General features: G+C 36.3%; 1 pseudogene; it reads left to right on the top strand.

Annotated features, from left to right (window-relative positions):
• The first annotated feature begins 12,751 nt into the window (after window positions 1–12,751).
• On the top strand, window positions 12,752–13,132 carry LOC102468882 (40S ribosomal protein S24 pseudogene; annotated as a pseudogene).
• Window positions 13,133–15,885: the final 2,753 nt, after the last annotated feature.

A 15,885-nucleotide genomic window follows, 5' to 3' on the forward strand; every position in this document is an offset into this window, starting at 1 on the left:
TGTCTCTCTCTCTCTCTTTCTCTGGAGAGTATGAGTGTGGCCTACTATAAATACTAAACAACAACAACAACAACAAAAACTAAACAAGCAAACAGTTCATTTTTGGTGTGTCAGTGAGTCACAAATTCATAGAGGACAGCACGAATGCCTTCTTTCTGCTCTAAGATATCTAGACCTCACCTGGAAGACTCAGTGGCTGGGACTGACTCAATGACTGGGAGCCTGGGTCACGGGAAATTGAGGTGGATCAGAGGCAGTTGTCTTGTCTTGTTTAGCACCTGGCTTTGGAAATACTCACCATCACTCTTGGTTCATTCCATTAGTTGTAAGAAAATCACTAAGGATAGTGCAGGTTCAGGAGAGGATCTTCAGGAGAGATCCCCACCTCTCAATGGGAGGAGCAGTAAAGAATTTGTGCATATTTACAAAATTTCCATGTAATTTTAATCAGGTTTTGTGAAAATATAAATGTCTCTGCCTTGGAGACAGCGGGTGGCATAGTGGTTAAGGCAGTGGACTTCCACATGGCTGATCATGGTTCAAGTGCTAGACCTGGTAGCTTCAAACCTATGCCAGGCAAGTGTGTATGCATGATCAAAATTCGAAGAGGAAAATGAAAGAGAAGGGAGTGTGGCATAGCCATCTCCTCTAGGGAGTGATTTCTCACTTTCTGTCTCTAGTGAACACATGTGCCCTATAGCAAAATTCTCTCAAAAGAAAAAAGTCTCCACTTTACATATTAACTAGAACTCCTACTTTTTGTCTTTTACCTTAAAACAGTATAATTATTTTAATTACAAAAGTAATACATATTCAAATTTTAGAATATTTTGAAAAACTATGGAAAAATAGTCACTGATTCCTATCAGTATTGAGTATTTACAAGAAACAAGTTGTGACAGTCTTTCATTGGTTTAAACTATTTTTTGTTTGTTTTCATAGTGCTACATAGCTATAATTATCCTCTAGAAACTTTGATTTTAGCATTTAATGTTATTCTGCCTTTTTTTTTTTTTTGAGAGATTTTTTACTCTAGGTTATGTATGCTTTCTGGAGAGACAGAGACAGAAAGTGAAAAATCACCCTCTGAGGGGGGATGGCTACATCACAGTCCTCCTCCATTCTACTCTTAGAATTTTGGGCATGCACACACATGTGTCTGGTGTGAGTTTTAAGCTGCAGGGTCTAGGACTCGAACCGTGGTCAACTACATGGATGTAACCATTATGCTGTTTGTTGATCTCTTTGCTATTTTTAATAACATCACAAAGTTTTCCGGTACAGCATTGAGGTGGCATTTAAAGTACATTAAATTAAAACAACTTAAGTTATTGAATGATAATTCCCAGGTAGCTGGAAATATAGATTATTTGCATTTTCTGATACTTAAATAATACTGTTTTCCCAAATGAGTTTTGTTAATTTAAAATCTTGGTTTCATTCTCTTATTTTTTCTAGTATGTACTAACAAGCTTTATGTAGTTCCTTTATTTACATGTTGCTATTGCTTCAGCTACTTTTAAGCTAGAAAACCTTTCCCATAACGAAGGGTTTATTGGGCATTAATTTCTGATGGTCAGATAGTGGCACAGTGGTAATGCAGCAGGACCCACACAGGAAGGTCCTAAGGTCTTATCCTAGGACCTCCCTGTATGCACTGGACATAGGTGTGTATGATCCAGGCTAGCTGAGATTGGGATAGATCCCAGCATGATTGAACATAAATCAATATTTTTATTTTCTTTCTTTTTGGTTTCCAGTATAGTATAAGAGAATAAATATTAATCAATTCCAATTTTATTTAGAAATATACATCAAACATTTAAAAATAATTTTAAAAATAGAATTATTTGGGCCGGCATGTGGCGTGGTGGTTAAGGATGCTGGACTTCCACATGGTCTACCAGGGTTCAAGTCCTGGACCTGGAGGCTTGCTCTCCCACTTTCCCTCTCTCTCTTTTTCTCTCACTCTGTCCTTCTCTGGTCAAATTTAAAAAAAATGAAATAAATGAATGAATAAATGAAAAAGCTAAATAAAATAATTCTTTAAAAAAATAGAATTATTTAAATTTAATTTATTATTTTTGAATTTGCTATAGGGCACATGTGCTCATGAGAGAGAGAGAGAGAGAAAGCTGTGGTTTACTACATGAGAGTCCAGCAACTAGGACTCAAACCACAGAGTTCAGTGCCTTAACCACAATACCTTTTACTGGCCCCAACTTTATTTTTGATATTCCCAATATGAAAAATTGGAATAGTTATATTTTTATCCTTTCTGAGAAGAGGAAAATAATAACTATATCTTAAATCAGGAAGACCGATTTATTGCTAGAAAGTATTTCTGTCATTTTTTTCTTTCATCTTAAAAAGAAAGCCATAAATCATGTTGGCAGTCAATCAGTTCTGACATCAAAAAGAAATCCAGAGAGAATTGTCTCTGTTTTTTCAGTTACTGTATGTGCTCATTAATAATTTTTACAGCAAACTAATGAGATATGTGAACAATTATAAATGTAGGCCCTGGAATGCCTAAGGGAAGAACTTCCCCTTATTTCTAAACTATTCAAAATTATTCATCTCCTCTATGCGTTAAAGAACATACATATGAATTTAATTTTTTTCTTATATGGAAGTGAGATAGGAGTAGAAGTTTATATCGTAAGGCTTGGACGGGGTAAAAAAGATCTGAACAATATAAGCATAAAGCAAGCAACCAAATACTTTGTTCCACCTGCATCTGGGCTTTACAAATAATAACAGACTATGTTTAAATTACCCTTTGCTCATATTCTTTTATTTCCTTTATCTCTAAATTATAAGGTAAGGTATTCTACAGATATTTTAGATGTCATTTGAAATAGATAACATAGAGCCACATTTCTGACCACAGAAGTTCAAGGAAAATGTAATTCTAAGGGGTAATTCTTCCTCTTTTAGGAGAGGGGCATTTTATCTTTCTAAAGAAATTAGAAAGCTAATTAAAGAAAAGTGATTTTAAGATAATAAGAAAATCTATAATAGTTCTTAAAATAGCATATGCTAAGTCTAAATGTACAAATACATCTGATACTCTAAACTCATGACAAAAAGTATCAGCTCCAAAGAAGAATCAACTGTATTTTAACACATCCATAAATTTGGAATAGGGTCTATAGTTCCACCCATGTGAGTGAAGTGTTGAGTATGAAATTAATTTAGTTCTATAGGATCTTTGCTGGAGACCTCATAACATATCAGAGGAAGATTACACTACATTGTGTTCACAAGCATGGACATGAGTTTGATCACTTCTCAGCAGGGCGAATCTTCATATTTGCACAGCTAGTGACAACAGTACAAATGGAGCCCACACACCATGTGTTGAAATATTTTGAAGTTTTAAACCAATGATAAATGTTAAAATATCTGATAATATCCATTCAGTAGGGGCCAGTAGGTGGTGTGGTGGTTAAGGGCACCGGACTCCATCACGGCCAACCATGATTCAAGTTCTGGACCTGGCGGCTTTTGCTTTCTCACTCTCTGTCTCTCTCTATGTGTACCTGTCTGGTCAAGTTCATGTTCCTGAGCTCCCCCCCTGTACTGCAGGGGAACTGTGAGAAAAATCCATCCTTCTTAGGGAGAGACCAGGAACCAACTACTCTTCCTGCCATTATGGTTGCGGTGAAAAGAGCAGCCTGATCCTTAACGCCTGAGCTGTTGGGCTCTGTCTGCTTCCCACCTACCTGGCGCCATTCTTTGAGGCTGGAGCTGATGACTGAGGTGGCGGTCCTAGGATTGCAGGCTCACACTTCAGTTCATGGCTGTGTCTTCACAGGAAGGGGGAGGTGGTCTGACACACAGAATGCCTTGACAGCAAGTCTGGAACTTCTAACCCAGCAAAACTGGGATGGGATGGGCAGGGAGTTGAGTAATTTTCTTTACACACAATATAATAAAAATTGCAGAGAACATGCTTCGTTCAATACATTAATTACTGAGCTCCTACTCTCAGTCAAGTATTTTGCTGTTTGATGTTGATACAAAGAGGTACAGGACTTACGTAAAAGGGAAAAAAGACATGTATTAATAAAGTAACACATATTACTATTATAAACAATACTCAAACACTTTTTACTTGCATGGTATTTGTATGCCTATACATGAAATATATTTATTTAGTCATTAATGCATAGAGTTGCATTGTTAGTGAAGTGGCAGTGTTCAGTGTATTTACAAATCTTTAACAACAAAATAGATTTAATAGGAAAATATTAGCCTCTTATAATAATCAGTTTTCCTGAAGTTATTAAAAATGTTCTTGAATAATTCCTCCAGAGAGATACATAAAACAGTATTTGGTAGTTTTGTTCCCAAACATTACATTGAAGATTATCATTTTCATTTCTAAGTCTTTCCCATGTGTCAGTGATTGTACTATTTACATGCAAGAAAGCCACAAGCAATGATAACTTAGGAAGTTTTAGCCTTGTCAAAAGATAATTATAGGACCAGAAGGTGGCATAGTTATTAAGGTGCTAGACTACTACATGGTCAACCGTGGCTCAAGTCCCAGACCTGGTGGCTTATCTTCTTGCTTGCTCGCTCTCTCTCTCTCTCTCTCTCTCTCTCATTCTGGTCAAATTAAAAAATAATAATGATAAATAAATAATTCTTAATGAAAAAACAAAAATGAACAATTGGGGCCAATAGGTGGCATGGTGGTTGAGGTGCTGGACCTCAACATGGCCAACCATGGTTTGAGTCCCAGATCTGGTGGCTTCAAACACATACTGAACACATGTGCATGTGTGCCTCAAATCCCAAGAGAATGGAGAAGGGACTGCAGAGTGGCTATCTCCCACCCTGGGGGGGGGGGAATTTATCACTTTTTGTCTCTCTGTCTCTCTGGTGAGCATGCATGCCCTATAGCAAAAATCTCTCTCAAAGAAGAAGAGAAAAAAAAGACAATTAAATTTGGTTTATTTATTTTACATAAAGCCGCACAAACCTTTTGTTATAAAATGATTTACTATTAAAATTGTATAGCTCACTTTTTTCTCTTCGCATTGAAGTTTCTCAGACTTTAGACTGCTTTTTCCTCTGCCTATCACTAGGATATCACTTTAGTCCTTTAATTTGACAGCTCAGAAAACTGTATTTAGCCCTTACCAGGAAGCCATCCACTTTGTCATTTCTGTGCTTGACTGATACATATTAGCTTTCAGTACTGATTAATCTTTTCTTTCTTTCTGTTCAGAGCCAGAGCTGCTAATCTGTCTAAATTCTAAATTTCAGAACAGAGAACATGGTGGTCCATCTTGGGCAAAATATACAATCCTGACAAAATCAGATGAAGCCAGAGATGGAGACTTGCAAAGTAGTAGAGACAGATAATGACAGAAAGAGACACAGACTGACAGACAGATGGTCAGAGGATGGATGGATGGATGGAAGGATGGATGAATCTGTAACAGCCTCTTCCCATTGGGGATGGCATTTCGTAAGAAATAAAGTAGTTGTACCACTATAGTGAGATGAGTTGGATGGACAATAAGATTGGAACAGTTAATTACCTATGATCTTGTGCACTAATAGTCTGTTCTCTGTAGCAAGTATTCTTTATCTTATGACTGGTTGTGATCTCTGTGCAGTAAAACCTTGATACTTTCATATTTTTAGTTAATAATGTTTAAATAAATGTTTATTGAACATTCGTTATATACCTCATACTGCTTAGCCAAAATATTTAGCAAAAAGAGTGATGATAAAGAATTGTCTTTAACCAAATATTGGGTCGTCAGAAAAGCCGTGATACATTTTTATGTCACGGCTTTTCTAACGACCCAATATATATGTTATGAAAGACATTATACAACTTCAAAAATCTTCACTATATTTTATTGACCCCCCAAAAAAATCCAGCAAAAGAGTTCATCAAGGCACCATAAGTAATACAAACAGGCTGATCGTAGGATAATTGTTAACACAAATTGGGGCTGGTAGGTGGTGTTCTGGTTAAAGGCTCTGGACTTATACGTGACTAACTGTGGTTCGAGTCCTAAACTTGGCTTGCTTTCTCACTTGCACTATTTCTCTCTCGCTCTCTTTCTCTCTCTTATTTTAGCTCTTGCTCTCATTCTCACACTGTCCTTCTCTGGTCAGATTAAAATAAGTAAATAAGTAAATATAGTTAAATAAAATAATTATTTAAAAAAATGCAAATCAACTCAATTTTCAAAGAACTATTTGCCATAGGTATTATCTGTTATGCTCCCCCCTTTTGTATTTACTTTTTTAAAATTTCATTTTCTTTTATACATTCAATCACATTATTTAGCTTACAAAGTGAATATTTCAACATGTAAATATTTCTCCTTAGTCCAGTTGATAAAACCATAAAATATCTTCAACAGATAATACCACATTTCTTTGTCCCATTAATGCTTTGCCTCTCTACTTTTCTTCTAACTGTCCTTCCTCAGACCGTGTGTGTGTGTGTGTGTATATATATATATATATATATATAGAGAGAGAGAGAGAGAGAGAGAGAGAGAGAGGACATACAATGTTTCTCTTCATCGCCTGGCTTACTTCTCTCAGCAGTAAGTCTTCCATATTGTTCCACTTCCTGTCAAAAGCCAGGTTTTTTTTATGGCTGAATAGTATTCCATAGAGTATATGTGCCAGTTTTTCAAACCATTCATCTGCTTGTGGGCATTTGGGTTGGTTCCATGTCTTAGCAATCATGAATAGTGCCACAATAAACATCGATGTGCAAGCACTTTTCCAATTAAGAATTCTTCTGTCCTTTTGGTAGATACCAAGGAGTGGGATTGCTGGATCATATGGTAGTTCTATTTGTAGATCTTTGAGGAATCTCCAAATTGTTCTCCACAGTAGTTGGACCAATTTACATTCCCACCAGCAGTGTAAGAGAGTTCCCCTTTTACCACACCCCTGCCAGCACTTATAGATGAGAAAATTGAGACAGGAGCTTAGAAAAATACTCACTTCCAAACAGAAAATAAAGGGAGATTTTACCTAAGCAGTTTTTCTTCAGAGCCTAATAACTAAAATGATTAATAAAAGAGGCATTCTATCAAAGTATATATAAAATAAAACTTAAATAAATCACTACAATGTTGAGGCAGTTCATTAAACTAAAACTGTAAAAGAAATTAAGATGTTTTTCATTTTAAGGGCTAAATCAAATCTCACATGAATTCAAAAGTTAAATACATGAAACTCAAGTCATCAATATACATAGTAAAGATATGTACAGATATATGAATAATGATCTTATCTGTGAAAGAGAAGACTTAAAAGTAGTGAAAATACAAAAAGACCAGATCAACATATTTCACTTCCATAAAGAGCTAAGATATTCCATACTTTATAATAAAAATTATACTTAATGGGGCAAAAATAAAAATTTATTTATAGTAAATAAAAAATCAAAAATTATCATTACCTGATAAAATTTTAGTTTAATTCCTTGCTCTAAAGGATTGCTATCATTATCTATATAAAAAGGAACAGAAAGAGTATACAGTTTGGAGAGAGAAATGCTAATATTCCGTGTAAATGAACAACAGGAACAAATAATTCATAAAAGTAAATAAAATAGATTTAAAAATAGAAAGGATTTATTATATTTAGTAATACTAGCATTATAAATTTAAAATATTAGCATATTACTCTTACTATTTATATCAGAAAATGCTTTTAAGATACCAATACTTTTAGGACATCCAATGAAAACCTCATATATTGATGACAGGAGTAGAAACCTAATATCACATACTATTAGTAGCCATATAATATTCATAGACTATGACACACAAATTTCCATTTATGAGAATAATCCCTAGGAACTCATTAAGTATAAAAGTATTGACTACATCATGAAAATTGAACATAATCTCTATTTCCCATCTTTACTAGAATATTAATAACTCTAGATTGTACCAGTGCAGAGGAACATTGGACATTTCATTCTCTGCATATAATACTGTAGAGAATATATCAATACAATAGTTAGTAAGAAATACAGGACAGAGTATCAAGGCAGCTAGAATCCACATACCTGACTGTGCAGTTACAGTCCTAGACCCAGTAGTTTGAAAAGCATGCTGGGCACATGTGTGTGTGTTTCCAAAATCCAGAGAGGAGAATGGCAGGGAAGGAATTGTCTCTCTCTCCAATGACTACACACACCATATAGAAAAACATGACACATAAATTCTTATTTATAATCTCAGTAGTAATTGATCTATCTAGATATAAGTGTGTGTGTGTGTGTGTGTGTGTGTGTGTGTGTAAAGTGGTAGAAAGAGGAAAAGAGAGAAACTAAAATGAAATCTACCAAAATATCAACTAATTTGATTAATTTGAGTAATTTTATTTGTTTCAAAATATTTTTACTTGGGATATTTATAATCTCAGTAGTAATTGATCTATCTGTGTGTGTGTGTGTGTGTAAAGTGGTAGAAAGAGGAAAAGAGAGAAACTAAAATGAAATCTACCAAAATATCAACTAATTTGAGTAATTTTATTTGTTTCAAAATACTTTCACTTGGGACCACCAGTTAGCATAATGGCTATGTCGCTGTACTCCCATGTACCCAATCACAGTTCGAGTCCCAGACCCAGTAGCTTGAACTCACACCAGGCACATGGGCATGCGTGCGTGCTCAAGATCCTGATAGGAGAATGGAGGAAAAGGGATTGTGGTGTGGCCATTCTCCCTGGGGGGGTGGGGGTGATTTCTCGCTTTCTGTCTGTCTCTCTCTCTCTCTGTCTTGCAAGCACACGTGCCCTATAGCAAGAAACTCTCCAAAAAACAAACAAACAAACAAACAAACCTTTTACTCTAGGTATTAATTACTTTTAGTGTGAGGGCAAACAAGAGTTAATAACACAGCAGAAGGGACATATGAAGAAGTAATTATCAAATTTTTTTCCTGATAGAAAAATATAAAAAGTAAAAATATATGCTATTATTTTCTGTAATACTTTTTACTGATATAAAATATTTTGGGGGACACCAATAGGGCTATCGGTTTAGGGAAGATGCCACCATGATTGTTTCTCATCATTTATAAATATGCTTCTTGTTAGATGATGCAAGAAGATTTCTAATTTATAGATTTTTTGTTTGTTTGTTTGTTTTAATGAACAACTGCTCTTAAACTGAGACATCCTCTTCAGGTTACAATTCAAAGATAAAAGCCTAAGAACATTCTCCTGGGTTGAAAATTAAATCCCAACAAACCAATAAATAATGAAGTCATCTAGCTGCTCATGAAATTCTACCCTTTCCTTGATTTTTGGCCCTACTGGTCATTTCCTGTAGGAAGAGAAATGACCGTCACAACTGCCCTAATACGGGACAAAATGTTACCCAGAGATTATGAACAATTAACAGCAGTGATTCTCTCCAGATACAAGGGTCGTCTATGAATTTCAGGAGACGAAAGAGTATAGCATTTTTTCTTATTCACTTCTCAGGTAGACAAGTATATCGCAACATGCTATTCCTTTAGACTTTGTTGCATTGAAGGATTAATTCTTATAAATGCTACCAATAAGACCTTGTTCTGTTGCCCGAGACTGTATAATGTCAAGAAACTGCTTCACCCAGTACCTCATAGTTGATGTATTTTCCAGTTTTAAGAGATTTTACTAATTCAGTTTTGCTCAGAGAGCTTAAGTACATTTATTTTACTAGGCACAAATTAGTCTATTAGTATTCTATATTCTAGGGAAAATAGAACTCAATCTCAAATGACATATTTATAGGAACAGGAGCACTTTTGGAAATAAAATTTAAACACAAAAGGCAAAGCAAAGGTCATTCTTTTCTTTCAAGGGAATTATTAAAAATTTCCATTTTGTGAAGGTTTAATTTATTTTTTTCTGTCTTTAATGACTTTAGTGAACCTCCTTTTTTTTGCCCTGCCCATTTCTAATAGTCTTATCTCCTCATTCCCATTAGTTTTATTCAATCACTGTTTGACCAATAGTCCCATCCATCACCCTCATAACCATGAATTCTAGAGTCAAAGGCCATAGCCACAACTAACTTGCACCATTCTGCTCAAACTCCTGGAAGTCTGTTTTTCCACACTGATGCCCTGAAAGCTGATTCTTTTTTTCATTTTATGTGGCCCTTTATATTTGTTGTTATAGATATATTGGTTTGTGAGGAAAGTCATGACACATTTTTGCATATAAAAATAGAAAAATACATCATGATTTTCCTGACAACCTAATATTTGCATTCAATGGTTTAAGGTCTGAGAGAATATATATGACTAGAGTTGTTTCATACCATATAAAGCACTGTAAATATATGTTTTTAATTATGCCAAAAGCTAGTGAATTTTGTTAGTGGCCATTGCAATTGGCAATGCACTAGGAACTAAAACATAAAATTTAAGAACAAACAATATTTCCATTGTCATGTTAATATGATTGATAATTATTTTTAGCTATTAAGTCACTTTGAAAAATACACATAATCCCTCTTAACAAAAGTTTTAAGCATACTATCCAAATGGAAAATTAATTTCTCTTCAGCAAAAGCTATGTCAATTTGACTCTGCTTCCATTGGTTTAAAATATGATGAATAATGGCTCAGATACAACAGTGCTGGTGGTAGGGCACTGATGCACAATGCTTGGGGCATATGGGAACACCTGGAGTTCTAATTCCAGGCTGACTTGAACACACTGGCATGCTGAAGGGCATACCTATGATCCTGGCTAGCTAAAGGTGTTAGGGTGGAAGCTCGTGTCATGATGGGGCTATGTAGAGATGCCTGTTTCTCTCTCTCTCTCTCTCTCTCAAGAAAGAAAGGAACTTGGGAAAACATGAATAAAAATAATCTTAGCAATGCTGTAAGTTAAGGTCAGAATTATACACCATTCCTATATAGTGTATAAGACTCACTCCAATTAAACATAATTACCTGAGCTATAAAACATAAGAGGAAGACAAGGAGAGAGGCATACAGAGAATATTGATTTCCATTTCGATCTACGTTGAGGTTCATACTGGCTAAGTGAAGATGACAAGCACACAGAAGAATGTGTCTGGAGCTCAGAAACAAGATTTAGATCAGATGTATGAGCTTAAAGGTGAGGGTTAGACCAAGAATTTGAATGAAAGTACACAAAATTTACAAAGAAGATCTGAGAGTGAATCTTTGAAGAACACTAACTACATCAATGGAAGGATGACAGAGAACAGTCAATAAAGAAAACGGAGTGGTCTTTGAGGCAAAAGGGACATAAGCGGTTAGACATGACTATAACCAAAGGCGGGGAAGTTCAAAGAGAGTGTCTCTAAGTGTTAAATACCAGAGAGTCAAAAAAAAGAACTGGGAGTTTTCCATTGCATTTCCTATTTGGAAGCCATTGGCAGAATTCATCCTAACAATGTAAATGTGATGACAGAGAGAGAAAACGTGAAAAAATGAGGCAGAGTGCAGTGAAATGAGGAAGAAATGTCTAAAAAAAAAAGAGAGAGTTAGGACTAAGGCCTAAAGTTGAGCATTCTAGAGTCATACAGTGTTCAGAAGAAAAACACAGATTTGAGGAAGAGTCTTCCCGCCCCCTTCAGTAATAGAAACTTGGTCCTTTCTGTGGTTCTAGGTAGAGAAGCCATCACAAAAGCTGGAGAGGGTCATAGTGCAAGTATTCAGAGCATCCTGACACTAAAGCATATGTACAAAGTAAAGGTTGGGGTCATTTAAGATTAGACTAAACCGAAAACCAAATTATGATAGTCACTATGCACAAAATTACACAGTACTTAATCCCTTCTAATTAAAACAGAAAAAAATAGTGTATCTAAGATAACACCTAAAATTTTGACGACAAAAAGATTCTTCTAATGGTTAACTTTTAGGGAAATGTTTTCTGGATGGGAATGATATACAAGCATATCTTTAGCAACTCTGCCTACCTAGATCATACTCTGTAGTGTTTATAATAAAATTCGTCTCTCTTATTATTATTTTTTTTTTTGGAGAGATTTTCACTGTAGGGCGCATGTGCTCACCAGACAGACAGAGAGAGACTTAGAGACAGAAAGCGAGAAATCACCCCCCGGGGGGATGGTCACGCCACAATCCCTTCTCCTCCATTCTCCTCCCGGGATCTTGGGCACGCACACACATGTGCCCGGCGTGAGTTTTAAGCCACCGGGTCCGGGACACGAACCGCAGTTGACTACGTGGGAGTCCAGCGACATAGCCATTACGCTAACTGCTGGTTCCCCGTCTCTCTTATTTTTAAAAATTCTTCACCAGATTACTGTGAGCAAGCTATGTTATTTCTTATATATTTGTTCAATTCCAGTAAGTTTAATCATCATATCTTTTCAGTTATTTTTTTTCCTACCTTTCGGTTGCCTTTTACTCATTATTAATGTTTACAATTGTGCCCCATTAGATAAAGTTGCTCCTTTTTTATGCTAATATTTATGCTTAAATCTTTACTGTTCACAAGAACAGTATAATGAACATTTAATTTACTCAACAACTTGATGAAGTAGTGTGCTATATTGAATTACTGCTTCCATCAATTTTCTTCCTTCCACTGGGCAAAGAATAGCATATCAACCACCTCAGCATCTTCCCCACTCTCTTAGAACTTTTGGTCTAGTGGAAGAATTCAGAAAATAAAATTATACAGTGTAAAGGTAGTATTATATCTGTTTTCCTCCCTGTCTGCCTGAGGATATGCCATCATCATAAATGACACAGTAACAATCCAAACCAGAAAATTCATGACCAACCAACCACTTCAGAGGAAACAAATGGTCATTGATGTCCTTCACCCCAGGAAGGCAACAGTGCCTAAGACAGAAATTTAGGAAAAACTAGTGAAGATGTATAAGACCACACCAGATGTTATCTTTGTGTTTGGGTTCAGTTTTGGTGGTGGTCAGACAACTGGCTTTGGCATGATTTACAATTCTTTGGATTATGCAAAGAAAAATGAACCCAAACATAGACTTGTAAGATGTGGCCTCTACGAGAAAAGGAATACATCAAGAAAACAGCGAAAGGAACGCTAGAACAGAGTGAAGAAAGTCAGGGGGACTGCAAAGGCCAATGTTGGTGCTGGTGAAAAGTGAGACTGGAGACTGGAGAGCAGTCGAAGGAGAAAAGATTCTGCACTGACTATCTGTGGTGATTGTGAGGATTTTTCATGAGAGGATTAATAAACTCAAAATTTTCATGTAAAAAAAAAGTAGTAGTAGAGGGAAATAGTAAAAATTATAGGAACCCATAAGAACCATTGTACTCAGATACCCACTGTCAGGGAAGACTTCCTTTAAATGTCATTGATGTTCAACTGGAGAGAGTGCTAGCGCTTGGCCAGGGGATGGGAGAAGAAAAAAAGGCCATATACAGGCAGGGAAACATCATGAATCCTTAGTCAAGGCAGAGCATGGCACAGTCAAGGGATACAATCCGCACACTGAAGCACACTTCTTTGTTTCATCTACACATTTTGATAAGACATACTGATGAGGCACGTTGGGGTAGTTAGGGAGGACTAAACATTGAAGAGCTTGTAATAATGCAAGAGCTGATTGACAAGCAAAGACCAAACCCATAGCAATTTTCATTTCCCAGAGAAGAAAGAGTTTGCAAAACCCATTATGTACAGTGCCAAAACAATTTTATTTTCTATAAAGATAATGAAAAATGCAAAATATATAATTCCCAAATATTATGAAAATACAGAGCACCACATAGTGACCTACCAGTCAGTGATGGGCTACGTGTACAGGTGGCTCCATATAATCATGAAGCTGAAAATTTCCTGTCCCCTACTGCCACTGTAGCCTTTGTGATGTTACAGTATGACACATAACTCACGTGTTTGTGGTGATGCCAGCCCTGTAAAATTATAGTACATATTATGTCCCATAAATAATACTTGACAATAACAATAAGCAACTGTTTTTTTTCTGTTTTTCTATACAAAAATACATCATGACTTTTCTGTTTCCTCAATATTTACTATACTATTCTTGCCATTATTTTGAAGGGTACTCCTTTTATTTATTAAAAAAAAAAAGTTTACTGTAAAACATTATGTCACCCGTGAAACAAACGTTTCACGTTAACAGTCTCATGATTGCATCATTTCCTCTTATGCTTGATTTAATCTCCTGTTGTTTCGTTCACCCTGGCCCCTAAGTGTACAAAATCCACTGCTAATGTTACCATGGAGTTGCTGACCTGGAAATTAAAAGTGACTAAAGACTACCGATGTGGGAAATCAGTGATGGTTATTGTCGGACAGGTGTGTCCCATTTCATCATAATCTAGAATCTTGATAAATGAAGTGAGAGAAGTTGTGAAAGGATTTATTTCATGAAGATAATGAGACTATCAAAAATCCAAGTAGGATTTATATCAAATATGAAACAATTTATTTTTTTCCAGAGAGAGTTTTCTTGTTTTGTTCTGTTTTACTATAGGGCACATGCACTCACCAGAAGGACAGAGAGAGAGCAAGAAAGACAGAGACAGGAAGTGAGAAACCACCCCCTGGGGGCAGGGTCATGCCACAATCCCCTCTCCTCCATTCTCTTCTTAAGATTTTGGGCAAGCTTGCACACATGCCCAGCCTGAGTTTTAAGTTGCTGGATCTGGGACTCAAACCACAGTTGACTGTGTAGGAGACTAGCAATGTAACCATCACACCATCTGCTGCTCCCTGGAGCAATTTCTAATGACCTGGATTAAAGACCAAATACAGAAATGTATCCCTCTCAGTACCATGGCAATCATGACCAAAGCAAAAGGTTTTTGTTTTGTTTTAATTTGGGGGAAAAAAAATGCTGAACCTAACTACAATCGACTTTCTTGCTATCTCTAGGGAGCCCAAGCGATTCAGGAATGGTTATTCATTATGTAATGTGAACGTAAGTGGCAAATCTGTGAGTGCTGACGTGAAGGCAGCTAAAGAATTTTTGGAAACTCTAGATAAGTCAGTTGATTGTGGAGAAAAATTACTTGCCAGAGCAAATGGTAAATATGAATAAAACTCTATTCCAGAAACAGTTACCTAAAAGAACATTTTATTCATAAGGAGGCCAGATTTCAAAGTTTCTGAGGACTGGATAACAGGCTTACTTGGAGACAGTTACTGGCTGTGATCTGTACAGTGAGAACCCTGGAGTCTTCAATCATATCAGTACGTACATGCTTCCAGTTACTACAAGAACAAAAGAAGTCATGGATGACCCAGCTCCTCTTCCAAGGTGCCCTCCTGAATTGCATGGAGAAATACAGTTTGGAGAATAGTATCTTTCAAGAATCTGCTTATTGTTAATAATGCTTCCACACATTCACCTTTTGGTGACCTTTATCCCAGTATTAAAGTGGTATTTCTCTCTCCAGACACTATCTCTTTCATCTATCCGTTGGATTAAGGAGTTACCGTCGCTTTTAAGACCTACGACTTGAGGCTATTGCTTCAACTCTGAGACACTGAGAAGACACTGATGCAATTCTGGAAAGATTATAACATATATGACTGCAAGAACAACCTCACTTAGGCTTCATGGGATGTCACCAAGGAGTGTATGAATGGCATCTGGACGAAGACACTCAAGAGGTTTGCCCGTCACTTTAAAGGATTTGCAAAAATGAGAAATTTCAAAAATCAACAAGGTCGTGGCTAAGACAGCAGCACCTGTACTCTGGATGTAGACAAGAATGATGACACTGAGGACCTTCTAGAGGTGACTCCTGAGGAACTGACAGGGTCACTGGAACTGGAAAAGGAACACATAGTTGAAGAAGAGGCAAGAGGAAAGGAAACTGTAAAAGACAAAGAACTCCCAAGAAAATTCACAGTGAAGGGTTT

The sequence above is a fragment of the Tupaia chinensis genome, unplaced genomic scaffold (assembly GCF_000334495.1).
Source record: "Tupaia chinensis unplaced genomic scaffold, TupChi_1.0 Scaffold000311_2, whole genome shotgun sequence".
In the NCBI taxonomy this organism is placed as follows: Eukaryota; Metazoa; Chordata; class Mammalia; order Scandentia; family Tupaiidae; genus Tupaia; species Tupaia belangeri.